Here is a 27,760-nt window from a genome sequence, read left to right as displayed (position 1 = left end):
CTTAAGGCTAATTACGAGGCAGAGGTCAGCTGCTGCCTGGACACATCCATGATCACGCCACTGGTGGGACACAATTGTACTGGATTTCAGCTGAAGGCTGCTGTTCTGTCCAAACTGAGACATTTTTATTGTGACATACCCTCCACTGTTGTTAGCTTTTGATTCAATAATTTTTTTTGAGATGAGGAAATCACTATTGCATGTTTCTAGTTAAATACCCTACTTTTATGATATATCACTACAGCATGCACTTTTTATATTTTCCATCAATTTCACCCAAAAGTTGAATAACTATTTGTGAGCAGTGTATGTAGACACATAATAGAAGCACATTTCAATAATATGTCTGCTGCAGTAGTGCAGTTTATCTACCTAGATTGGTGTAACAGTAAAAAAACAACAACGTATGCTACTGATGTTTCTGACTAAAATCTGCTTGAAAAGCACAACTGCTTATCTGTCAAAATGTGTGTAACAAAAGTGTGCACTGAACACTGAATAAAGTCTCTGTAGATTATAGACAAAATTTGCATCTCTCATCACAAATTTCTGTTCATTCATCCAAAGTGCATGAGTAAAATACAAAACAGGTGAAGTACTAAAAAAGATTTATTTTCTAGAAAAGCCAATAGTCAACAATGCAGTTTAATTCTGGGACAGTTGCTCCAGCACCGACACCATGCGTCCCATCAGTGCAACCAAGGTTTTCATTCATCTTCTGGATGTTCTGGAGCATGGCAGAGGTCACGTCTTGGTGTCTTCCGATCTGTTCCAAGAACCGTTCCTCTGACCTCTCCAGATACTGCAGAGGATCCACAGCAGCTTCCTGGTTCCCTTTTCCTGCATAAAAGCACCAAAAAGTACTAGTTGTCAGTAATTATTTTCTATTTTCATAAACACAGTTAACTTAAAGTAAATGTTCTATTTTGTGATTTTAGGATGGGTCAAAAGATAACATACTGATCATGTTGATGTCTGCATAGTCTAAACAGATCTTACTTGATTTGGTCTGTAGAGAGGAGGACAGCGTGGAGGAGCTGCAGGACGGAACCAGTAAGCTGCAGACTAGTGCTCCTGGTAACTGGACCTCATCATCCAAGGCCGACAACTAAATAAAATGAACAAGACATGCTGTTGATAGCATCTGTAATACAAATGATTTTATCCATTAACTGATTTATTGCTTTGTCCATACAATGTTAGAAAGTGTTACAAATAATACCTGTAATAATTTCCAACAGTGATAAATGCCTTGTTTTATTTTACAACAAAAAACACCAAAAGCATCTGTGTATAAGAAATCAGTGCATTGGATTTCCACATCTGCAAAGCTAGAAAATCACACATCAGAATTTCACCTTGAAATTATGAAAATAGCTGCAGATTACCAGTACTCTTTACTTCATTGTGTTAACTTGATCATTTCAATCAGTTTTTTAGACTTGTATTACTGATACGAAACATAATCAACACATAAATTAAAATGTGTTCGCAAAGAGTTCACTGGTTCTTCAAGGGAAATTTCAATGATAACCATATAGTTCAGTAATATGATTAATGGGTCATTGTGCAACAGCGTGGGAGGTTCTGAATACAGGTCTTGGACTGAAATATTGCTGCTGCTTTCCTCCGGTTTTATAAGGAGTTGTTTCATAGCTTGTTAGCTTACCAGCGGCTAACTGGCTGGCAAACAATAGTTGAACGCCAACCTCTAATCACTGATCCGGTGTCCGGACCGCGTTAGCTGGCGGAACGTTCATAATACTGATGTGGGACTGTTGTAGCTAGCGTATTCATAGTAGGATAACAGCAGGATGTTGGAGAAATAAAACTTACCATTATCAGGATCGCTGGTCTGCATGGCAGACTCTTAGCGCATCGCACTGCTTGAATGTCTGTGTGTTTCAGGCCGATTTTAAAATAAAACTCAATAAAATTCTCGTCCGGGTGAGTGTCCTTCGTTGTCGCTTCGCCATACGGACATGTCCCTTCCGGGGCTCGGTAGGAAAAAAAGATTTGATATATATATAATGAAAGTTGATATATATATATAATGAAAGTCGATATATATATAATGAAACTTGATATATATATAATGAAAGTTGATATATATATATAATGAAACTTGATATATATATAATGAAAGTTGATATATATATAGTGAAAGTCGATATATATATATAATGAAAGTCGATATATATATATATAATGAAAGTCGAGATATATATATAATGAAAGTTGATATATATATATAATGAAAGTCGATATATATATAATGAAAGTTGATATATATATATATATCAACTTTCATTATATATATATCAAGTTTCATTATATATATATCGACTTTCATTATATATATATCAAGTTTCATTATATATATATCAAGTTTCATTATATATATATCGACTTTCATTATATATATATCAAGTTTCATTATATATATATCAAGTTTCATTATATATATATCAAGTTTCATTATATATATATCGACTTTCATTATATATATAATTTCCTAAACGGCATGCCATAATATACATATATATATATATATATATATATATATATATATATATATATATACATATATATATATATATATATATATATATATACATACATTATAAATAAATGTCATCATCTTGAACACACTTCAGTCCTTTGAAAACACGTAAAAAAAAATTATATATATATATAATCACACATTTCACACATCAATATAAATGTCAACATCCCACTGCTACAGGCTCATCCTCAGCTGAAGCAATGTGTGCGGCAGTCCGTGGAGCGGGCAGTTCAGGAGCTTGTGCACCCTGTGGTGGATCGGTCTATCAAAATTGCAATGCTCAAAAAAATTATATATATATATATATATATATATAATTTTTTTTACGTGTTTTCAAAGGACTGAAGTGTGTTCAAGATGATGACAGCCACTATCTTCTGCAAAGTAGCACATTACCAACTGCATGCAGTAAATATTTCAGTCTAAATGTAAACTTTTAGCCAAATATCCCAAACATCTGTACAAGTACATTTCGCCTAAATCTGTGAACAAGTCATTTGTGGGTACACATAACTTCCGTCAACTTGGCAGGATGAGCGTAAACACACCAAATGGAATAATGCTCAAAAAAAAACTTCCACTACAGTTTGGATCAAAGAAAACAAACTGCTGGTCTCCTTTCAACCCTTTGTGCCACTGCTCTATCTCTAAAGCCCTGAGTGAATATTACAAATTACCCCCTTGTGCAAACACTTCTGATAAATGGAGCTGGGAGGCCAGGCCTTAGGGAGCTCACAAAGCAAACACAACATGGCGCATTGCTCTACATCTCCATCCCCAGTGTGTTTTTACAGGGATGTGAATGCTTGGTCGTCTGGGTCAGATCGATGGCACATCAAGGCCCGCTTAGCAGCAATAACACCGCAGTGAGGGGCAAAATGTCAAGAGATCTCCCTCTATGGTTTCTGATGGAGAACGGAAGTCAGTGTCCAGCATACGCCAGGCCCTGACTTCACCACTTAATGCTTGTTGGCTTTGGCTTTCCCAACTGATTTGCTAGTGTTATCACTGGGAACACAGCGGGGGGAAAAATGGTTTGGCTAAGATGCATTAAACCCCTGATTTAATACATGAATTTGATACTTCAGTATTCATTTCTTGTCAGAAGTAGTTAAACCACGAATTCACCATTCTGCAAAGCCGAGTGCTTTGCAGCATCAGAGGAGGAAAGCTGTTCCTGTAAAACGCTGCCTGACTGCATCCACATGCAACAAAAATACTTCAAGATGGCAGCGGCTCTTTGTGTGCTCAGAACTCATCTCTCTCCTTCCCAACTAGCCAAACGTGTTTCCACTGCAATAGCGAGCCTTGTGGTTTATGGGATCTTTGCCATGCTGGTGGTTTTCGTTCACCAGGAGTGTGAAGGAGCAGTCTGCCATTTCAGCTATCTTCTTTCACCTGTTTATTTTAGTTGGGGTGTTTTATTCAGTTGTAATTTATTTATTTGATTTTGTTAGGTTCTGTTTATTGTACCTTACTTGATAAATGTGTTTGTTTGGTATTTTAGCCTTTGCCCACCCTGAAGTCAATTCTTAGCTCCATCTGCTCCAAAACACATTGTAAATAAGTGACTCAGTTGTTAAATCTCGGCAGTCTGTCTATGGCTGCTTTGGGATTTGGGAAAGATGGGCTTTGTTCAAGTTGTGTCCCCTAGATGGGGCATAAAACATCAACACAAGTGTTCTATCATGATATACAGCTAAATACACGTGTTCATATGATACTGTGTGATTATTAGGTGCTTTGTTATTACTTGCCTGTTTGACAGCTTGGTGTAAAATCCAAGTTTGCAAAAACTTTATTACTTGGTCAAGTCAGTAATTTAATTGTAATTTCGAATCCCTGGGAATATTGTGCATATTGTGACATTATCTTATTAAACTGTCTTTCACCAGTCAGTTATATTACAATTACATGAATATAAAACAGACATTTGCACAGTAAAATAGATTTAAACTTTGGCTGCCAATTTATTTAAACATACATGTCTTTTAACCTTCTTATTTGCCAGGTGGTAACTAAAACTGACCCTATTTTCTTGACAGGGGAACTGAGTGTGCAGTGTAGAGGAGTGGTGATAAACAGCAGCAGAACAGAGCAAGTGAGTAAGACAAGTAAAATAAACTATGCAAATGGCCATGTCAGTCTATTCAGCTGACATCCGGGATGATGCAGGGTGACTCAGAGACTAGATGTACTTTCTCAGCAGTGTTTGTTTTATTTGGAACACTGGATTTGCTCTTGTGAACCTACCAAACAGGTTGCAAGCTGAACAGACGTGAGAGTTTTATCTTAGTTTTGTGTAAGATTGCGGCATGAACTTTGATAAATGCTTCCCTTTATCTTGATCGATCTGACGGGCTTCTGTTGGTGTAACCACCATGAGCAACTGACGTTACAAAAAACAATACAGTAGGCTTGCTAAACACAGTCTAGTCTGTTCTTGCCTGGTTTGATCTGGCTTAGTCTGGTATGATCCCACAGAGCTTGGTTTGACGGACTGCGGCCCTATCTCATCTGGTTTGTACAGGTTTCCCTCCATGTTAGATAATGCAAATGGTATTATGTAGGAGGTGCCCAAGTCCAATGCAAACACAAACACCAAAGCAAACATAATTTCTAAAGCTATCATATCTTAAATCGATAGCTTTAAGATGCAATAAATGGATAAATCCAAACCAACCCGTCAAAGTATGAAATAATGACTGTAGCTTTGGTGGCTAACTGCAAACAAGGAGATTTTTTTTTCAAGCAGGACATCAAATAAATATCCATTTAATGTCATCTGTTCTTAGTTTAATAATCTATTCCTATCTGTGCCTAGGCTGACGTTGTGGTGTGGTATGAGATGAGCGATAGCACAGGGCCGGCCCATTGTACTCCATAAGATGAGGCTAACAACAGTGGAGCACTAAGAAAGGATACATCATACCTGTAAGCCGAGGAGAAGGAGGCTTTTAGAAGCTTACAGAGGCTTCTGTAGGCTTATAGCTGCCGTCCAAGAGCCCTGTTCTACAGTACTACCAATGCTGAGTCAACAGTTACCAGAAAAACAAACAAGGTTGAGCAAACCTTTCACAATGCATAAATAAACTCAAACCAGTTGGCAGAGACTATAAAAATGGAAAAAACAAAAACAAACAAAAAACGTCATAGCTGCTTATCATTCTACAAAAAGTCCAGATGCATTCAGATATAGCGGCAGACACTCAGGGGATTTCCATGCTTATTGACCATCTATTTCTGGTATGTGGCATGCTTTGTAAACTCATGACATGCTCGCTTTGTCTTACCAAAAACAGTTGCCGGGCATTTGTTCTATCATCCGCTATCTTTTCATCACCTGCTATGCTTTTTGATGGTGGAGAGGCTTCGTGTTATCTTGACTGCTGTTCCATTTGCATTACGACCATAATTATCTGCATGTATCTGATAAGCGTTGTAATCAGCTTTATCTGGGTGACAGGCATTTTTCCTCTCTTGTGATTTAACACGTTAAACAAGAAAAGCAACTCCTTCCCAGCACGGTGGCAAAAACACAAGCTTGGGTTGTCAGTTGCAGAGACAAAGGAAGACGAAACGGTATGAAGTAAAGAGCCATAAAATGACGATCTTCCCTGTACCGGTGATGTATGTAGGTAAATGTGAGATTATAAGGGCTAGTGCAATACAGAAGAGGACTCCACCAATTTTGCATGGACAAAAGCCGGCACATGAGCACAGTTTGAGACAAAATGAAAACACCTGCTGATGTGGTTCCTTTAGTAATCCTACAGCAGATATACGTCATAGGGACTTTGTATTAGAATGAAAGGCAGGCTCCCCAGAGCTTCCAGTCTCCTAAATAACCTAACACACTTTCGCGTTAGTTGAAACAGCAGACAAAGGCACACATAAATTCCAAGAGCAGCGCTCCATCAGCAGTTGGGTCATTTTGATGATCCCTTTCATCGTGCTGTGTACCTCCGTGCCTAATAAAATGAGAAATGGTTGCAGATGCTGCAGCACACTCTCTTGTACTTTACACACATGCATGGTCATTTGCATATCGATTTGTGTCAGTACATACAGTACATGCATGTGCAAATGTGCACATTTTGACCGTTTGCACATAAATAAACACTTGCAAATCTCATACATCAAAAGCACACACACACATGCAGCCAATATTCCAAGTCAGGCATCTGGAAAATATCTAAGCCAGTGAAAGGCCTGTATAAGGGCAGCTGCAGTCCAACTGTGTAGGCATGTCAGGGAGACTGAAGAACAGCAGGGAGCCAGAAGGATGAGGTGAGAGGTGTAGCGAGCATAGCACCATGTTGAAAGAAATCAGTACTACCTGGGGAGAGAGCGCTGGTACATTATGTCCTACCACTTAGCTTTCATGCTGTTATTTTGTAGTATTTATTGCCTCTGGCACCGAGTTGTTACGGATGCTGTGTTAACGGTGCTGGTAGATGCTAAACTCTCAAATTAATTTATAGATGACAGTAAATCGTAATGCTGATTTTTACAAATGAGCAAATAATGCCAAAAAGAAAGCAATATATACCATTTATACTAACCACTGCAGCTCATATTTTAAGTACATTGTTTAAAGGTGGACTGAGCTACAATCAAATGCCACATTAAATGCAGCACCACTGCCTAAGTAAGGAAATAGGAAGGTTTAAGAACACACATACAGATAGATATACACTCACCACACACGTTATTAGCAATGCTGTGCAATACTGTTCAATCCACTAAAAACAACAGCTCAATTCTAAATTCTACTTTAATGAAGCCTATATATATTAGGTTTTTGTTGACAGCATCCAAAAAGTGATAATTCTACTTTCCATTAATCACTAAAACCTTAATAGGTTGTATTACACTGGACTACATTATATTAAAATGTGTTTCTTATTGTTTGTCCATTCCATTACTGTACACAGAGCGGTGAAATTGAAGGAGAACTATATTAGACACACACATATTACTCTATGCTTCCAGTGCTTTAACAGCAGTAAATACGTTTCTAAACCTGGAAAAGGGGCAGCACCTGAAAGGAGGATGATGGTCCTCTGCTGGGCAGATGTCCTCGAACACATCGTCATCCAGCAAAATGAACAAAGTTGGTTTCTCAAAAAGAATTAGTATCTTCACTTCCAGAACTGAGGATGTCACATAACTGAATACCAACATGTAATATAAAAAGTCAATTCAATTTTTTATTCTTTCAAATGTTACTATTTTATGTGACTAACATGAATCTGCACCTATATATTCACCACCAACACTTTCAGGATCAGAGGTGATCCTCTCACTGGGCTATGTATTCAGTATATGCAGTACATATAGACAGGAGAGAAATCATGATGATATCCAGTTTGCTACACTATTAACATAATCTGAACTAAAACAGTAGTGACATCCAGTGAAGGTAAAAAAGGGTTCACGGTAGCTTGTATATCAGACCTTGTACTGCCGCAAATGAATGCCCCAGAGGGGGGTGTGGGTGTAGGTGGGGTCTATCTTTTGAAATGACAGATGTCTGGGGGACGCAAGGTGTCAAGGGGGACGTTGGTAAATGGCAGCATGTGGCAAGGTCGCCTCTCCATTTGTCTGCCAGTGGGATGGCAAAGGGCTGTTGCATTGAGTGGCTATAGCTCTGTGACTGCCTGACAACCTCCCGTGGCCCTGCAAGCAATAGGAACCCTCCATCTTGTGTCACTGTGGGGATGTCTAGGACTGGCGTTGTGCACAGCAAAGTGCCCTCCCCTCCCTTTCAGTGCCTCTCTCCACCTCCCGGAAACATCCATCACAGCGTTCCCCAGTGGGGCGTGGGTAACAGATCGACTTTCCTCCGGAGCGCTAATCAATCCGACTCTCGCTGCCTCTCCCTGGGAACATTTATGACCTGCCATAAAGCAGGCCTTTGGGGCATTACGGCACCCAGTAATCCTGCTAAGTGAGCAATATTTCCCATCTCTGGGGCAGCAGTTAGACGGGCTTGGGCCATAAATAGCAGAGTTAATCTGTGGCCATGACTTCTTGGCCAACCCTCTGCAGTCACAACCCCAGTGGGGCCAGGTGGGAGCCACCCGGCGGCCAAGGTAAAACAACTTGTGAGACAAACCGATGAGATGGCCTTCTCTTGCGAACGTGTCAGCTCACCACCTCTCCCTTGTTTCCCCGCCTCTCTTCTCTGGTAGAAAGAGTTGCAAAGGGAGCAACAATCTATCATGGAGGTTCAGTTGGAACTGATGCAACAATGTAGCTCCCTCTATTAGCCAGCAAGTTCATAAAGTATCCATGAGAGAAACAGTTTGTCATAGTGCACTCACTCATTACAGAATCTGGCGTTCATAGCAAACTACCGAAAGCGATGGATTAAATTAAAGCAGAAAAAAGAAAAGAAGCAGTCTGCTAGACTGACAATTAATGGCATAAGCACGCTGGGGAAATGACCAAGTGTTGTACTAATAATGTTCTGATATGATGAAGTCAGTGACCAAACCCCGCCCCCCTCCAACGTGCATGGTAAAAATAAGCCACAAAAGGAAACACTAAAGCCAAAAATCTGGCTGTATTCTTTCAGAGTTCCTGCCAAGGTCAGTGAGTTCTCCTCAAAAGGGAGCCACTTCCCTATTTTATGCCCAGCTGAGTTAAAACGGATATGTCGATGTGCTAGTATTTCTTCTGAACATCTTAAAACAGGCCGTTTTCTCTCAGGGCACCAGTGGGAGTTCCATATAGTAAAACATTGAAGATAGAAGGCAAAGCTAGCCTTAGGTTGAGTGTTGCCAGAGGGCTACAGCAAACGCCTCCCCTCCACCAATAACTGCTGCTGCTGCTAGGGTTGATCCCATTTTATTTTATTTTATTCCACCCATCATGCATCAAAATGTCTCCCTGAGGTACCTCGGCTTTGAGCAGAAGCCTCCGTCTCTTTTTTGCTGGAAGGCCAAGTCTCTCCATCACACCACGGGTGCAGGAGTCAAGGTCTTCAACCCCCAGCCCTTGGCAGCCCTGCTCAGCTCAGCCAACCCCCCAGGCTGCCTGCTTGTCAGTCAGGAAAGCTTGCTGACTTTTTTAGTCTTTGGTTCAGGTCAGAAACCCAACATTGTTTTCTCATTCAGAGCTAGGCAGAAACATGACAGGTGTCCATGGAAACAACATTTGTGCAGATGTTTCCAGTTCTTTGAAGATTTCAGACGATGTTTTTAACAAGAAAGGTCAGTTTTCACTGTGCTGCTTTACCTCTCGGGCGGAAAAGGGAGGTTAGACGCACGACTTAATCGAACAGGGTGGAAAATGATGGATGCAGCCATGAAAATATGTATCTGTTAATTAGATTTAACATTAAGCTCAAGCAGAGATAGAATGTATCAGCCACAAAGAAAGATGGGTAAATCAATGATGATTTAATGAATGTTGAACGGTAGAAGACAGATAGTTAAACACAAAAGGCAGGATCAAAATACAAAATGTGCAGTCTAATGTAATATATTAAAAATGGCAGCGGGTGAAATCAATACATGTAAATGTAAAGAACTCACGGCAACTTCACCCTTTTTTTAAAAGCATAAAATGTAGTTGAATCTCCCCAAACATTGTTTAGGGTCTTTACTGCACACATTTCATTTTAACCAGTCAACCTATGTTCTAAATTCTAGCCAATTAATGAAAGAATTAAGAGTGTCTCTCACTTTCAAGACCATCTTTTATCTTTTTTTTTTCTCTCCAAGAAACCCAACACCCGCCTTGTCAAACCATGATCCTGTGGAGTGCGAGGCATAAATTCTGAAAGCCTCTGACATGTTCTTTGATTCCTCCATTTGCTGTTCTTCATCTTATCTTCTCATGTCATATTTATAGTAGCAGCTAGCATGCAGCCGTTTGTGGTTAACCTCTGCTGATGAATCTTGTCAAATGTATTGTTCTTCTCTCTCCGCCCTCCCCTTTGAAGCAGTCTGCGGAGGCCTCCTCTCTGTTTGAGACCTGGGCACCATCCAAGAGGGCTCTGTCGGAGCTCTGTGCAGCTCAGCTCTCGTTCACCGGGTTTCTGGGGTGGCGATGGGGCCCTGAGTCCCTCAAGTCACTGCTGTTGTTGCTGCCGATTGTCTTGGCCAAGCCTGAGTAATGCTCTGGGGCTCCCAAATCATTTCCACTTGGAGCAGGAATGAACCCCGGCTACAATTGGATTCGCATGGTCTGGACGGAGGACAAGAATCCCTCCCAACATTTAAATGCGTGGCAGCTCCCCCATCAGGCAGAGGATACTCTTGCTCTTTGTATTTATGGCCAATAAAAGCTCAATAACTAATGTAATCAGAGAACATGGATACATCGACTGCACTGTAGCTGGAACAGAAGATTGCAGTGTTCCCCTAAAGAGATGTTATCACTATAAGGCTCAGTAACCGTGAACCTGTGATCTACTCCTACCCTGTGTGCAGGGATTTCAACTCCCTTACAGCTAAAAGAGGAATAAGGAGCATTAACTTTGTACAGGAGACTATGGCACAGAAGGGGAATTGGAAAGCAGGAGGAGGAGGGATGATATTCTTAGCGCTGACAGTGCTGCTGCACTCATAAAACCTTTGCTTTATCTCTCCCAACAATCAGTCTAATTATGTTCATTGGAGGAGACCAATTAATCCTCCATTGTCAGCCAGTGGCTAAGTGTTTCTCTACCCCTCACACTGCCACACACAGACACAGTGGAATCTGCAATTAACACTACCCAAATTTATTTAGCGCCACTTGCCTCAGCTTCTGACTCCCTCCAATTATGCCTAATCAATTCCACCAGGGGATGGTGGAGGAGCGGGGCACTGGGGAGGTCACTGTCATTTGCTGCGACAAACCCCTCTGCGCCACCCAAAGGCCAGACGTGTCAGCGAGGTTGTCATGTGGCAAGACATGCAAAGGGATCCTCGCTGAATAGCAAACTAATATCCCGGCTGCCCCTGCCTGTACTGTCACCTCTTGCTCCATTGTTGGTGTTAATTGAGAAACTTGCGATACAGACTAAAGGTGGCAGCGCTCAGCTTTCTAAACTCTCTAGACAAACATGCTAGGACCTGGCCTGGCCTGGATTCTCTGAATAACTTACATAAAAAAGGCAGCAGCACGCCAATAGTGCCTGACTGATGTAAAATAATCCCATAGTCATCTAGTAAATCTTAACTTAAGATGTTAATGACTACTTATTCAACAATTTAAATTAAATTTACTACTGATGCAGAAAATCAGGGACATGTGATGCAAATGTCCTGTAGAATTGATGCAGTATCCAATTGGGCCACTAGTTATTTACTATTTAATAAGATAGAGTTATGGATGTTTGCTGACCATCTGTAAGGCCTGGACAAATTGTAAAATTAAACTTCCTGCTGTCTACGGAAGTAAAAAGTCACATTGTAACTGCACTGCTAATTTCCAGAACCTGCTAGCTCAACTTCATGAATGAAAAATTCATTAATTTTATCAATGACACTCCCCTGCTTTGAGTATACATTAGCAGTAAGTAATGAAAGATTTCCTGGATTGATAAATTTGATGTGACCATTTATATAGATATCTGCTCTAGCTGAGCAGCTGTTTTCAGCAGCTGGACTAGCATTAGCTACAGGGACTCCCATCACTACAAGTCACTGGCAGCATGTAGATGAGATGTGAATAATATTTTATATAATACCATCATGACTCAAGTTGGATTTCGTAATGTTACAGGCAATTTAAGATTATTTAAGGACTACAGCCCTGTTGTTGAAAAGAGAACTGGGTCAGACTTTATTTGTTAGATGTGTCCAACACATCTTGTCAGATCTAATTTACATCCTCAGAAGAAGCCTCAGAGACGTGCAGCAGTTTAAATCCCTCTCCAGCCATTTATTCAACTGCTAAAAACTCTGCTTTGTATGTCAAAGTTGTATACTGACAAAGTTTTTCCACATAAAATTTTCCCTTCATGTCTTAAAATTCCTTAGATGAAACTGGACACTGTTCTTCTACTGTGTGCAGATCTATAAAGTCACTGCTCTCTCTCCAGTCACCCTTTTACGATTTAGAGCAGTTCAAGCACAGCACCTCACCTGAGACTCTACTCAGACAGTGTAAAATTTATCTATGCTACACAATGTTAAATTGAAATATTGGAGTAATTTGGTCATACAGCATATGGACATGTTAACAAGACAAACTTGATTTTCATCCGCAGGTCTTCGTTTTGGGTTGTGTCAGGCCAATCATCACATGGTGACAAACATGACTCATTTTGTGTTATTAATTTCAAATAAAAGTAACCTGGTGTTTGCTTTATAAAATATTCAAAGAAACTCTCATTATGAAGTGAACATCAGGGTAGGAAAAAGCATTGTTTCCATGCTATTTGTTACTAAACTATAACCCACTATATTCATTGTCTTTTCATCTCCTTTAGTGGTGACAATTAATGAACCACTTTATAATACGGTACAAACACACACAACATGACAAACTACTTAAAAAAAACAAAAAACTACCCAGGTTAAAAAAGTAGGACTGTTGCAAAGCTGTTTTGCACTGCACCTTACTGCAGAGACGTTGTTTTTTGGACTCACCTGCGGTACATCCTGTGTGTTACATATGTGACATGTGCTTCTGCCTGTTCACAACATGTGGATTACCTAAACAGTAGCTTTATGCATATGTCCCATGTGTCACTGCTGCTGTACAGGCATGTGCAGGCATTTCTGCAGCAAGTCTCTGTGAAATTTCATGTGCACAATCATGCATTTCAACCTTATGTGTATGCTTGTGTGTGTGTGTGTGTGTGTGTGTGTGTGTGTGTGTGTGTGTGTGTGTGTGTGTGTGTGTGTGTGTGTGTGTGTGTGTGTGTGTGTGTGTGTGTGTGTGTGTGTGTGTATTCACAGCCCAAGGCTCACAGGCAGTTTGGCCTCTCTCTAGCTATAGCCTTTTGCCCCAGCTTTGTCAAACCAAGGCCCCTACAGTGGACACAGACACTGGACAGGCAAGCCCAGTGACTGGAATAACCATGTTACAAACCCGCCGTAAAACGCCACTAATATTTAATGCCTTGCTGTCAGGTCTGAAGGGCACAAGCACATGGAGGACCTGTGCAACCAAGTGTGCGTTCCCCTGCAAGCCTCACTGCATCTGACTGTGAGCGGAAAGAAAATCTGAACAGGAGTGTGTGTGTTTGCATATTTCTGTGTGTGCTTCTAGCCGACAAACAAGAAGACAACAACCTAGATTTGCCTGATATGCAAACTTCACTACCTCGACTTTTTTTTTTTTTTTTTTTTTTAGCTCACAGCATTAGCATTTTTACTGAGCCGTGTCAGCTTCTGCAGACACACCGCGATGCTTCCTCACCACAGAACAGCCGGTGGCAAGTCCCCTCCTAATCCACGGGGGTGTATCAGTTGATGGAGGCATCACTGAGCCCGATAGCATCGCAATGTCTCTGGCAGGATCAGGTTGAAGAGGCACCTAGTGGGTGAGGCCCAGCTAATGGCAGCGGATATCAGATCATGGCCTGTCAGTGTATAAACCCTGGGCTTGTGTAATCCTCCGGTAATAGACACATTTAGAACCAAGGACGCAGGTGAACCTGTCAACATGCCAACCACTGTGAATCTAACGAAAATCAATGTCAGAGCTGACGTGTGTACACAGCGTTTATGTGACCATGTGTGCATCCATGCCTTTCCATATGTGTGTATTTGTATATGTAGGTCTGTGCAAGTGATGCGAAGACTTTTCAGCATGTGTGTCTACAAGTGTTGGGGAGGTCGAGGTACTGCTACTAAGAATAGCATTCTCCTCTTGACCCAAGTGCCCGGCTGTGGCAATTCTCCAGTGCGGCATATTACTTTCACGCCAACAGCAGTTTAAGCACAGAGGTCCCCCTCCATCCTCCCCTCCCACCCTCCCCCGCACCGGCTCAGTCCAAACACAGCCACCTCAGGATGCCTTCCACTTAAAACAAGCAGTGGGAGCGCATTAACATTTCAAGGTATTATTTCAAACGCGGAGGAAATTGCTGCTGAATATTTCATGCTCACCAGTACAAGTCATATCTATCCATGTGTGGCTGCGGGAGCGCAGGAGGCCGGGGGCTGGTGGTTTGGGGGCGTGGGGGGGAGCTGGCAAAGACGAGACCTGCGGGAGCTGACCTGGGCATTTGAAGCTAGCCTGCTACGTACGGAGCTGCTCTACATCAGTGTCAGAGGGGACCCCACTTTGAAGAGCAATTATACTACCACTATCGGGCCATTAATTAAACTGAACGCGACCAGGCTAATTCAGCTTTGTGACCCTGCAAAACATTCTCACAGCTCACTGCACCACTAAGATATTATCCAATCAGTACTGCAGCGACTCACTGCTAATTGGTGATGTTGTTATGACTACAATTGAGTGTCACAGCTCGAGCCTGGCCTTTGACTTCAATCACATCACGTGTTCCAATTATTCCCTGATGTTCTGCAATGTGCGGTGGTCTAATAATGTGAAAGCGCTTCAAATCATTTTTGAAAGACTCTTTGAGTCAGAGTGTGAGTCATTTGGTCCGTATAGGAAGCCTACCAAACAAAAGTTTTCTTTCCAAATGAATAATCAAGTGTTTGAAAAATTGACACCTGCTCCCACATGCTTAAATTCAAGAGTAAGCTTTGCTGTTAAGATTCCATAAGAACACAAATTATCACACATTCTGATAGTTCTCAGCACTACATTCTAACTTAAACTTGTAAAACAGTATTTCTGCCCCGCGGACTTCAAACTGATCATACTGGACACTTCATGTCCATATGCGCATGAGTTCCACCCCTTGGGCCATCTCCTCCCCTCAGGGCCGGGGGGAACAAGCCCTGACCCTCTTCCCTCCAAGGGGGTCAACCACAAGAACATCACACCTCCATCTGGATCCCGCTCTTCATTGCTAGGGGGAGTGTCAACCCCCAGTCTGCCACTTTAACCCCCCCCCCGCCTCAGGGTATACATGCGCTATCGTGCAAAAGCAATCATTCTCACCCACCCGCCTCCCCTTTCTTTGTTTTGCAAATGGCCTCTCCCACATCATTTTACATACACACTCCAACCACCGAGCTCTGGGGACCGTCCAGGAAGTAATTGTGGCTTTTGTGCGTGTGGTCCCCCCCCTCTCCTTTGCCCCCTCCCCTTCTTCCTCAAAGGAGCCGCACCCCCTTGTCAGCTGTCATCACATAACTGCCTGCAGACCCAGGGGCCTAATGACAGGATCTATAGTACATGAAAACACAATTATAGCCCTTGGTTCAATTGCTACTGTGTGAATGGCCTTTAAAAGACGCAAAAAGGAACCAAACACATGCTGCCCGCTTGAAGGCACATAAGTCTGAACAATATCCCTTAAATCACAACCCATTAAAACATACTGAGCCTCATTCTGAGTGAGAACATTTCTGCTACGCTCCGTACATCGGTGGTGCTAATTGTAGGACGTGCTTGACGCACGGAGATTTGCGACTGATGTGGTTTCATTTGACCTTGTTTAGCAGTGCTACTTGCTGTTGTAATGAGCGACAGTCTTGCATTTACGAGCCGCACATGAGCCTCGGTAACGACACTTCATTATTGGACGACGCTGTTTTCATCGCAATATTTTCAAAGCCGCATTAAGCAGACATTAAAAGACACTGCACGAAACTTTGATGGAACCTGCAAAGCAATCCACCGCCCGGGCTCAAAATTGCAACCCCCTGATATGCTTTTACATTAGGCAATCAAAATGGCAGAAGAGGAGAAGCAGAGGCCTCCTACTTTCTTTTTCAAATGGGAACAGTGACCCCCAATGGACGATGCAATGCAGTCTTCCAAAGGGTTAACGGCGGCACCTATTCCTATATGTGGCTGCAATGGCGGCGTGATGCAGCAGGGGTCAGTGTTGCACCGCGGCAAAACAGAGCACGTCTAGAAAGCAAAGCTGTTTCTGCAAAGATCACATCTGTCTCAGTGACAACACTAATCCCATTTAATCCGTCTGAGTTAATGTCCAGCTTTGCTAGTCGCCACCACCCTCCCCCGGCCCCCTCCACCCCACCAGGCTCAGGGCTATGAAAACAGGGGCAGGGGGCCTCAACAGATCCCATTAATGTAGTGACCCTAATGGACTAAAGTGGCAAAGATCACACTTAGGCACTTAAACGCTCAGATGCAGTCACGCAGGCATTCGCTTCATTGCGCGCACACACACACACACACACACACACTATAATCTACACATACACAAGCCCACATGCGAAAATCCAAAGACGTACATAGATATATGCACCCCAACCCCACAGAGGAGCACACACAGATTCAGCAAACTCAAGTAAACAAGATGCACCACACATCCCCATACACACGCAAAAACACATTCCTCAAGCCAAGCGCAGATTAAATGGAATCTAATTAAATAGGTGCTAATTGAAGCGCTAATGAACTAAAACAAATTGATACGACTGTGACAAGGAGAGAATGAGGCATTTGTAAATGATGAAAGGAGAACAATACGAGTGGAATGTAGCAGCCGGCTGCATGATACAGCGTGGCCTCTCTATTGTCTTACCCCCTCTCAGGCCTGTCAAAACACACAGGCCTCCAAACAAAAGACCTCTCACAAGTACAGGAGGCTTCTCTTTTTAGTAAAGGCTCAGGACTGCCACCCACTTCCATTCTCTCTAACAAACACCAGATCCCTCTGTCCTTAAAGCTGCCTATGTAACACAGCACCGCACACAAGACGGCTGCCAGCCTCCGGACAGAGCGTTTGCCAGGAAATCTGACCCCTGACCGTGCTGAGTTACAGTCCTGCTTCTAGGGTTTAACTAATATGTGATTTTCAAGGCCGATACCATTATTTTACCCTGAGGCTGTCATTTTTCTCTGACATTCTACATACTCAAAGCGGTTAATGTAAAGCCAATATAAGAATTGCCTTATTTTTTCTCTCGTACGTGCATTAAAGCTACAAATCATTTATTTAACAATTGGAAAATTTGATATTTTTATAATTGTCACTCGTGATTCAACACACATCAGAAAGGTTTTTCTTATTTGCAGACACTTGCTGCCATTTTATGTGTATTAGATACATTCATGTGGTAAATAAGATGCATCATAATGGTTGGGTAAATGAGTAAAAGAGTGCCACCTGCAGAAAATTGGTCAAAAAATGTACGTTGACAAATGAAGCTGTCACCTGCCACACTGTATAGATGACAAGCAGGCTTTGTAAAAACACATAGAGACAAACAAGCACGCTCACATTTACACCTACGGACAATTTAGAACCACCAATTAACCTCCGCATGTTTTTGGACTGAGGGAGGAAGCTGGAGAAAACCCACACATGCACAGGGAGAACATGCAAACTCCATGGAGAAAGATCGCAGAAAGGTCGGGACGTAAACCACAGATCTTGTAACTGCAAGGTGAAAGTGTTAACCACCAAGCTACTGTGAAGCCCCAGATCTTACGTTAAAATGCAAAAAGAGGAAAATGCAAATGCACATTAATGCAAAGAAATCTTTATCATAACAAAGATAGGTGACACTTGCAATCTCATTCTCATTCTAAGGTCGATATCGGTTGACTCCAACATATCGGTGCTGAAAGTGGCATAAAAGGCAGCACAATCTGAGAATCTGGGCTGAGCGACCTCATTTCTAACACTTTGTTCTCTGTTCCCCTGAAATGTGGTGTTCGGTGTCTGTTAAAGTCTGCTCAGGTTCAAAGCGACAGTGTGCTTCCTGTGACACCTGAAGAAAGAAGTCGATTTAGAGGAGGCTTTTTTTTTTGTTGTTAAAAGTGAGCTGTGCAAACTGCACATGCACACATCATCGCACACGCAGCTGGCCTTGTATCGTACAGTTGGCAATCTTCGTTCTTGTTTACATCTGTACAACACCTTTTTGATAAGCCTGTTTGATAAACGTGTTGCACAATAAACCCGACCTCACATGACTTGCGGCTCAAACTATGAAACTCTACTTTGCAGAAAGCTGTAGCTGGAGGAAGATGACTCCAGACACTCATGCTTTCCTGGAACACACATTTCTGAACTGCTCCCTAAACATTACTGTAATATAAACCGCAGTGATACTGTAAATCATAAAGCACAAGGTGTAATAAAGTGTCTCTCCCTGCTGTCTGCTCTAGTTAAACATCTACCCGGAGCAATATATCTGTTGCTATAGCTACAGATTCTCCAGTAGATGCAAAACTGGAAGATGATGTAGCAAGGGAGGTCCCACTTTAATAAATTACATTAAAAAAAGAAAGCAATCACAAGTACCCAGCTTGGAAACCACAGAGAAATAATGTCCGGACAAATTTATTATAGCTAACAACGCATGGCTCCTGAGTATAAAACCTAATGAACGCACAGAAAAAACAGCCATGATGCAAAATTAACCGTCTCTCTGTAACAATGCTCTTACCACATGCAGCAACATCAGACAGAGCACACTGTATTCAGTGGGAGCTTCTAGTCCAATCCCAGCATGCAATAGCCCCATCTCCAACAGAGCATGCTAATTTAATGTTCCCAGGCCTAATTGTCCCCAGAGTGGTTGCTCTGAAGTCGCCCTGCTGTATCTCAATGACTATGACTTGTTAAAAGTGATGGGGTGTGTGTGTCTGCATGTGTGTTTGTGTGTGTGTGTCTGGACCTACAGTGCAGCAACCCGGCCAAGCACCTTACATGGCCTGACATTAATCACTGTGCACTGTCCCATGCAATATTCACCTGGCTGAGCACAGCGGGCACAGAGGTTGTCTGGGTTCGGCCGTTCTTTGTCATTCCCCTCTCTTTATTTCCAGTTCTATTTCAGTCTCTCTCTGTCTTTCCTGTCTCTCTCTCTTCTCTCTTCTTCTCTCCCTGTTTAAAGAGTCGGAAGCCCGTGGCCTTCGGGAGCAGAGGGGTGATGGATCTGGAGGAGAAATCCTGCGAGGGCTACAATGTTCCTGGAGGTAGCAGTTGAACTAGCTGATGAATTTCTGGTTTGCTGAGATTTCTCCTGTGGGACACATTTATCACAGCCACATCCATCTGTGGACCTTGTATCCATTTTGACAGACCAGTCATAACAGGAATGTCTGCCACCTCTGAGTTTTAGACATTCTTAAGTTCAACCATCTGGGGCCAGTTCTGACTGGGACCCAGTTCAACTACGAAATCAGCCCCTGGGACTGGAGCAGCAGGCTCGAAATCATTCTCTGTCCCCCCTCCACCTCTGTCTTAACACCGATGGGACTGTTCTCTCATCCTTTCCCAGCCATCCCCTGGCATCCCTGGCAAAGTCAACACCGCCAGCCCCAGTGGAAACCCATGGGGACGAGTTTGGCTCCTCTGACTAAATCCACTGCGGTCAGGCTGTCTGCTGAGCAAAAATAGATGGCATTTAGGAAACTTGAAAACGCACACAGGGAAAGGTACGCTCTCCAAGACGCTTATTCATATAGGAAAATCACCTAAGGTAAAGGAGACTCTCAAGTTCACTGACCTTACCAAAAATTTGAAATGTGCCAGTTTTACCTGAAGAATTTCTGCATTTACTTTTTTAACATCAGTTTTAATTATTTACATAATATCCATAGAATATCTTGTCTCTTCTATCACTTACAGTTATAAGTACCGGATTGCTTCTTGACTTTCCTTATTCAGTTTTCAATTAGCTTATAAAACAGCCATTTGTGCTTTCAAGTGTAATGTAAGTGACTGCTTTTACACAACAGTTTTCATCTGTATAAAGCCTCATTTGTCAATTAACACAGCAGTATTAATAGTGCTGCATTATGGTGATATATTACCTGTCAACAAAGCATTCCCTGTCTGATCTCTTTTCTAATTAACTGACTTAACTGTTCTCTACTGGGTAAATGTGAGCTTCTTCTTCATGTGATTCTAACTACTGAAAAACTGTGCCATAAACTGAGCAGATGTGCTGTTGTGTAATTCCTTGGTCAGCTATTGAACAGAATGAATCTGTCATTTTAAACATTCTCAATATGTAGTTTCACACACATTCAAAATAAGATGTCTTCTGTCTAAAAATGTTGCCTTTTAAATCACGTTTCCCACTGGCAAACTGCATGAGAGAAATAATGATTTTTATGAAAACGATCGGAATAAAGTTATTGGTCAAAACTCCAGGCTCAACTGGGAAGCTGTGTTGTAGGCAAAATAATCCTTCTTCTCTTATTAATCACTACTATTGACCGATGTGCCCTGTAGCGAAGCACTAAAGTGTTGTAATCTGAATGCTTAACTATAAGTGTAAATTTATAATCTTTTTTTCACAATAAAAAACAAGAAAAGCACTCAGAGAGCACAGTACTCCACCAAGGCTGCTCAGTCGTTGTATGATTTACGTCAGATAAGTACCGATAAGTCCACAGTGGTGGATTTGTAGTAGGATCGCTGTCATGTGACCATCAGCAGGCAGCTGACGTAGCGTTTACTTGTTGGCACAGTTACAATGACACTGTGTTGCTATCTCGAAATGATACAGAAATCCTTGTGGTCCTTGTGTCATTTCTGACCTTCCCTGAAAATTTCATCGAAATCTGTTGGTCTATTTTTGAGTAATGCTGCGGACAGACAGACAGACAGACAGACAGACAGAACCAGTCAAATGTTTGGACACACCTTCTCATTCAATAGTTTTTATCTAATTATTTTATACATTGTAGAATAATACTGAAGACATCAAAAATATAAAAGAACACATATGGAAATATGTTGTAAACAAAAAAGTGTTAATCTTCAGTATTAATCTACAATATAGAAAATAACACAAATACATCAAGAGCACTAAATGAGAATGTGTGTCCAAACTTTTGACTGGTCGTGTATGCCAATCTTCCTATAACTGCGCTGCGTTCCTTGGCGGAGTAAAAATGTTGAAATTGTTGAATAAAGTTCAGAGCAATTAACCTATTGGAGTGAGAGTTTGCACAAGCTTTAGTCACAGCTAATGTGGCTCATTTTGCATTTCTGTGGGTTTTATAGTGCTTAATAACATGCTGTAAAATACTATCATCTCTGTTATCAGGCGCCGGGAAATAAGAGTTTTAATTCAGGAAAGCACATTTTAAAATGAAAATGTATCTCCACCAAAAGACACACCATTAAAGTCACTTTAATGTTTGGAATTCACAGGAAGGAGAGCTCAGATCTCAGGGGAATTTCTACTGACAGCAATCAGATTATCAGATGACGTGCATTATTTTTTTTTTTTGAATAATCTGATATCTAATGACTGAATGAAACTCTTCATGACGTCATTAATCTCTCTCGTACAGGCCTGCGTGTGCTCATCTGCTAACTTGTCTTTGATGCGGTTGAGACAAATTATCTGCCGTGTGATTGCGGATACATGTTCGAGTTACAAGCAGCTAAGTAATTCATCTGTCAAGGTCTGTTACAAGTCATGGTCCTCCACTCATCCCTGTCATTCTCCCACACAAACACAAACACACACACACACACACACACACACACACACACACACACACACACACACACACACACACACACACACACACACACACACACACACACACACACACACACACACACACACACACACACACACACACACTCGAGCACACAAAGTACTCCTGCATGCAATGCTCCTGCAGACACCTCCACAGCAAACCTCATTATCCACTCATCTAATAATGCTCTTTGTTAAATTGCAGCATTAACCTGAGTAACAGAAGTAAAGACATTTTCTATCATGTTCCCACTTACAGGCTTTCCAACCCTATAATTATGTCAAGGATTTCATATTTTAAGGCTGATCTCATTAAAAGTGCAACAGTTCCTCAATCAAGCACAGCTTCTAAAGCAGATCGTGGTAAAGTAAAAAAAAAAAGGGTCTAAGCCTCGGGGGAGAATGAATGGAATAAATATATTTTTAGTGCAAAACAAATGTCAGTTAAATGAAAAATCTTGTACCCTGTCGCCTAAACAAACAGCTTCTTTGCTGATATTAAGCTGTTGTGTTGGATCCAGCGGCAGTTTAGAATAAAATTAAGTTCAGTGACATGAAAATTGCCAACACTAATAAATTGCAGGTCGGCGACTGTCCCGGGGTGACTCAGTTGGAGAGGATTCACCTTGATCTCCAGCGTAAATGAGCTGGAAGCAAAGTTAGCCCAGAGAGATACTGTGTGCCGGGCGTCTCCTGAGCAGAGCCGCTACCGCTCAGGGTCGCTGCTCCCCAGATAACAACCAGCCTGCCGTTATCAGTCATCCTGATCGCCCGCCCATTACCACCGCACCACCGCTGATGGGCAGTGGTGCTCTTGCGTCTATCGCAGCTCTCAGGCTGCCCCTGAACTATGCTCCACTGCACTGTTAATGCCCCAGCTAATCTGATCTGTCTCCAGCTGGCTTACTGCTTATAAACACACCTAGATATGAAGCTGGGGAAGTAATCCTGAAGCAGCTACAGTATGACAGGGGGCATGCAGGATGCTGGCTTCATGTCCACAGGCTGGCGTGATAGTGAAGGGCTGACTGGGGGATGCTAACTAATAATAGAGTTTCCAGAGATGCTTTCTTATATGACATTGTTTGTGGAGCACAGGGTGAAGCACTGCACTAATGGACAGGGATGGGGATGTGTGTGTGTGGTTGTGCTCAGCTATCAGCGTGTTGCTTGAGCAAGTCAGCATTATGTGTTATTCATGACCCCCATTCGAAGCACACTGAAGGTCAAATCATGTTGCTGGGAAACCTGCAAGCTGCTTTCCTGATGTCGTACAGCAGAGAATGACAGATAAAAACAACACAGGTCAGCTGTACGGGTTTAGCTATATTAGCCTTTTGCAGAAATACAGTGTCCCTAAAGTCTGGACACATAGGAAATCTCATTAAGTAGAATGTTTTTGCCTCCAGACATTAAATGTGGTTTTGCCAAAAGAAGAAAGAGGTGAACTGGTGCTTCTCAGTGGACATGAAGGATGAACATATCGAAAGATAGGGTTAGGTTTGTTGAAGTTATCTTGATAAAACCTCCCGCTTCATCAGACAACTAAGCACTTTGGTATGGGAAGTCAAAGGCAAGACATGGGCTGATGCACATTATCAGGATCTGCCTGATCCCACATTACCCTCTGGATTGTTTTTACGTCAGTGATGTCCAGTCATTCCCTTGCTGGGCTTTTTCATTCCTGACTGGTTTTACTCCTTACAATATAAATCGTTTTTATGTCCAGTCATTTCCTTCCCGGGAGTTTAAGGTCAGGGTTAGATTTTAAGATTAAAGTTGGATTTAGGGCGTTGAGATTGGGATTGTAGACAGGGCTAGACTTTTTAACGGTAAAAGTTGTCCTTTAGGGCTAATGGTTGAGGTTAGGGGTAGATTTTACAGTTAAGTTTAGGATTAGGGGTTGAGGTTAGTGTTATAGTCAGGTCTGGGCTTCAGTTTTAGGGTTAAGGTTAGCTTTAGAGTTAGTGGTGAAGGTGGTTAACATCCTAGGGTTAGGGTTAGTCAAGTGATTTTTTGGGGCTAGTATGAATTTTAGCCACAACCAATTCTTTAGTTTCATCTGATACATTTAGTCGTCCAGAACGAGGTTTGTCCATGACACTGCCCATTTTTTTAAAACATTTAAACCACCTCTGCCACCGTGGAAAAACCAAGTGGAATCCTCTTTGGATGACAAGCATGAAATTCATCTGTTGTTCTTCGAAATGTCCATCTTTCACATCCACTGAGAAGTACCAGTTTAACTCTTTCAAATCATATTTAATCTGTGGAGGCAAAATAATATATAGTTAATGAGATTTCCGATGTGTCAAGACTTTAGGAACACCCTGTATATAACACAAATGCCTTGTTTAGTTTATTTCTTCGCATTGCCTTAGACAGTTCTATGTGTATATGCATGTGTCTTGTGTTGGGTTTGAATGTGGATGAGTAAAGGAGTTATGTTTTGTGTTTTTATTATTTTTGACTTTCAGCAAAGAAAGTGATCTGATAATGACTGAGGATTTCATTAGTCTGGATTTCAGGGCTGAATTTCTTGCCAAAAAGAGCAATCAAATGAAACTACGATTCTTTTTTTTTTTCTTTTTTTGCCACATAACAAAGTGATCCAATTCAAACAATGCCAGTACTGGCCTTCACAAACATCTCCAAACAGCATGTGAGCACGGCAGGAAATGGCTCAGAGCAGCCCTTAGACCTTGGTGTGTATATACACAGTACCACACACACATTCAGCCATTCCTGAGGTCCTGGTGAGTCGTCTAATTGGATCAAGTGTCATCGCCCCACCACTACCCTGTGACAAACTCTGCTCTGACACCGCAGCTTCTGTCCTCTGGCGGGCTTCTGGCACCCCAGGGTGCCTCGAGGAGTCCAACACATCACCTTGCCTGCAGATCACAGTGTGTGACATACACTAGGGACACCTCCTCTGCTAGACAGTACCACAGAAAGAAATGTGGACAAACTAAGCTGGACACTAGGAAAGGAGGGCAGACTGAAGGACAAGGGGAAAAAAAACAGCATATTTATGGTGATCTTTGTGATGGGAAGCATCCTAAAAGAAAAGCACATTAGAGCATAAAATGTAAAAACTCTGAGCAAGTCTCTCTCCTTTAAAAAGTAAAATCACAACTACAGAATCACCTACGTTAAAACCAAGATAGCTGCTCTATTTTCCCTTTTACCCCACTGTTACTACATTTATGTATGTATTCCCATCTGCTTTGGTCTGTTTTGTTGCATGAAAACATTTACAGTATGTTCTCATACAAGTCAGATTAAGTGCACTCAAGGCACTGTTAAGCCAAGTTAAAGACAATTTTGATACTAAGCAACCATATGAATGTTCCAGTGGCAGAAAGTGCATGTACTGAAGTACTGTACTTAAGTACTGATGTACTTCTACTTTCCTTGAGTCTTTCATGACACAATTTATTTCTACTCGTCTACATTTCTGAGGGCAGCGGCTCGTTTGTAGTTTTTGTATCTTTTTAGACAGTTTAAGTTACTAGTTACTTTATAAATTAAGATAAAACATATGTCAAGCTTATAAAACAAGGTTTTATCATTTATTAAAAACAGTTCAAACAAGTTCAGCTAACACAATTTGTCAATTAATAAACTAGTCCACTGAGAGAATCGTGGCTATTGCTATCGTGCTAATTTTGCTCAAGTAATTTGCCATGTTAAAAGACCCAGCTTTGTAAAGGTGGAGATTTTCTGCTGTTTCTTTTAAGAATTCTAATTATTTCAATGCATTTTTGAGCATTTTGGGGTGTAGACCATTGGTTGCACGGCAAGAATAGAGAAGGTGTCACTTTGGGTGCTGGGTAACTGTAATGACATTTTGTCAGTATTTTTAGACTTTTTACAAAGCAAACAACTGATTAAGGAACAAGGTGATCAGCAGATTAGCACATAATGAAAACAATCATTAGTTACAGCTGGATTTTAAAAAATTGTTCAAAATATGCCCTACCTAAACCAACTACAGCAGTGAAGTTCTTCTTTTAATCAAATTATGTATTCGTGTGACAGTCACATGGAACATTTTGTTGCACTGACTGCTTTAAAAGACAAAAAAAAAAGACATTTTTTAAAGTGTGGTATTCGTCCTTTTACTTCAGTAAAGGATCTAAATCTCCCCCACTGTAGAATTTATTGATGCTGTTGTCTGTGATGTTTTCTGTGAGATGAAAATCTACAAAGCTCCCCTCACTGAAGCCCAGCCCATCTGAAGTGGATGTGTTTTATATGCATTGAATTCCATCTATCAGAAACAGAGATAGGCCCAGGCAAACATCCCAGAGTGAGAACAGATTCCTCTATCTGCTGCTCTCTTATATTCCCAGCGCTTCCTCTCACATGGTGACACCGGAGTCACAAAAATAAAATGAAGGTTTGATGTTAAACTTTTACAGCTGCTGTAATCTTTGTAAGCCACTCTAGAAAAGGCAGTCGCAGTCCCTGGAAATGTGCAGAATAGAGTCACAGAGACTCATAAAAACATCAGAAGAGATAGTGAATGAGCAAGCACTTGATCTATCTTGACTGATATCACTACCTACATCCCATAACGCAATAACCAGAGGAAGTGTGCAGATAAATGGGAATGAAAACAATCCGACTGCTTATAGGCTTCCACGATACAGATTTTATTCCCCCAAGAATGTGGTCAAATATGCACAGATGTGTGTAAATGTGTCGACAAATGCACAAATTCCTATTGGGAATAATTTAGGAATCTTAATAGGAGGTGGGATTGGATAAAAAAAGGAGAAGCAGCAGGCAGGTGTGATCTTAAGAACAAGTTGTAATTATAAATAAAGCACACATGATCTGTTCAGCAGCCTTCTAAATGCTTATTACAAAGGTGAAGATGAGCTGCTTCATATTTCATGGTGTTTTCTATAATTCATTAGTCATGCAGCATGATCATGTCGTGAGATTCACTCATCTGCACTGTGATTTGCACTCGGATGTCGTTGTTTCCCACAGAAAGTGAACACAGAATAATTGTTAGTGCTCAAAACTGTAATAATGTAACTGGGAATTGGGAGTTGTAGTTACGTATTCAAGGCGTACTTTAGTTCTGAACTGAAGTCAAGGCTGGCTGAAAGACGCTTTAGCTGCTTGTTCTCCGGCGCTGAGACGGACTGACAACGCCTTAGCCAGATACCGAGATTAAAGAAAGCAACTAACACAAGAAAAAAGGAAGGGATTGGAATGTTTAAAAGCTAAGCAAGAGCAACAGGGAACCACCAGGACAGAGGCAGCCAGCAGTACTTCATAGATCTATCCAGCTGGGAAGAAAGATGCTTCCTGTTATCTATGGATCACAGAGCCGAGGTGTTTTCAAGGGACTTTAATAATGCATGAGTGAGATCAATGCGCTTTAACCAGCCCAAAACGCCCAAAAAGTCCAAGTCGCCAAGCTGCTAAAGAGTCAATCATTACAATGGTTCACTGACACCGATAGCCTCTGAAGTAATGTGGCTGCTGTCACATATAGACCACAAAACCGCAGTTTTGGAGAATTTCTGGCATGTGTGTTGACCTCATGACTGTTGCAGTGTTCAAGAAGACTGTATTCAGGCTTGTGACCATCATAGTTCCCTCTAAATATATGCACCTCAGTGATCGATACCAGACTGGCAATGAGAAGCAA

The 27,760-nt window shown here is 41.6% G+C and overlaps 1 protein-coding gene and 1 long non-coding RNA gene across 2 annotated transcripts in view; both read right to left on the bottom strand.

Annotated features, from left to right (window-relative positions):
• The window catches only part of fbrsl1 (fibrosin-like 1), a 340,438-nt gene that overhangs the window by 194,345 nt on the left and 118,333 nt on the right, over positions 1-27,760 (bottom strand).
• LOC127534643 (uncharacterized) lies at positions 592-2,119 on the bottom strand. Its single transcript, XR_007942872.1, has 3 exons — positions 1,837-2,119; positions 1,000-1,108; positions 592-840 (listed from the first exon to the last, which is right to left on the bottom strand). It is a non-coding gene; the product is annotated as an uncharacterized LOC127534643 (long non-coding RNA).

The sequence above is a fragment of the Acanthochromis polyacanthus genome, chromosome 7 (assembly GCF_021347895.1).
Source record: "Acanthochromis polyacanthus isolate Apoly-LR-REF ecotype Palm Island chromosome 7, KAUST_Apoly_ChrSc, whole genome shotgun sequence".
Lineage (NCBI taxonomy): Eukaryota > Metazoa > Chordata > Actinopteri > Pomacentridae > Acanthochromis > Acanthochromis polyacanthus.
This window is presented reverse-complemented; position numbering and strand designations above follow the sequence as displayed.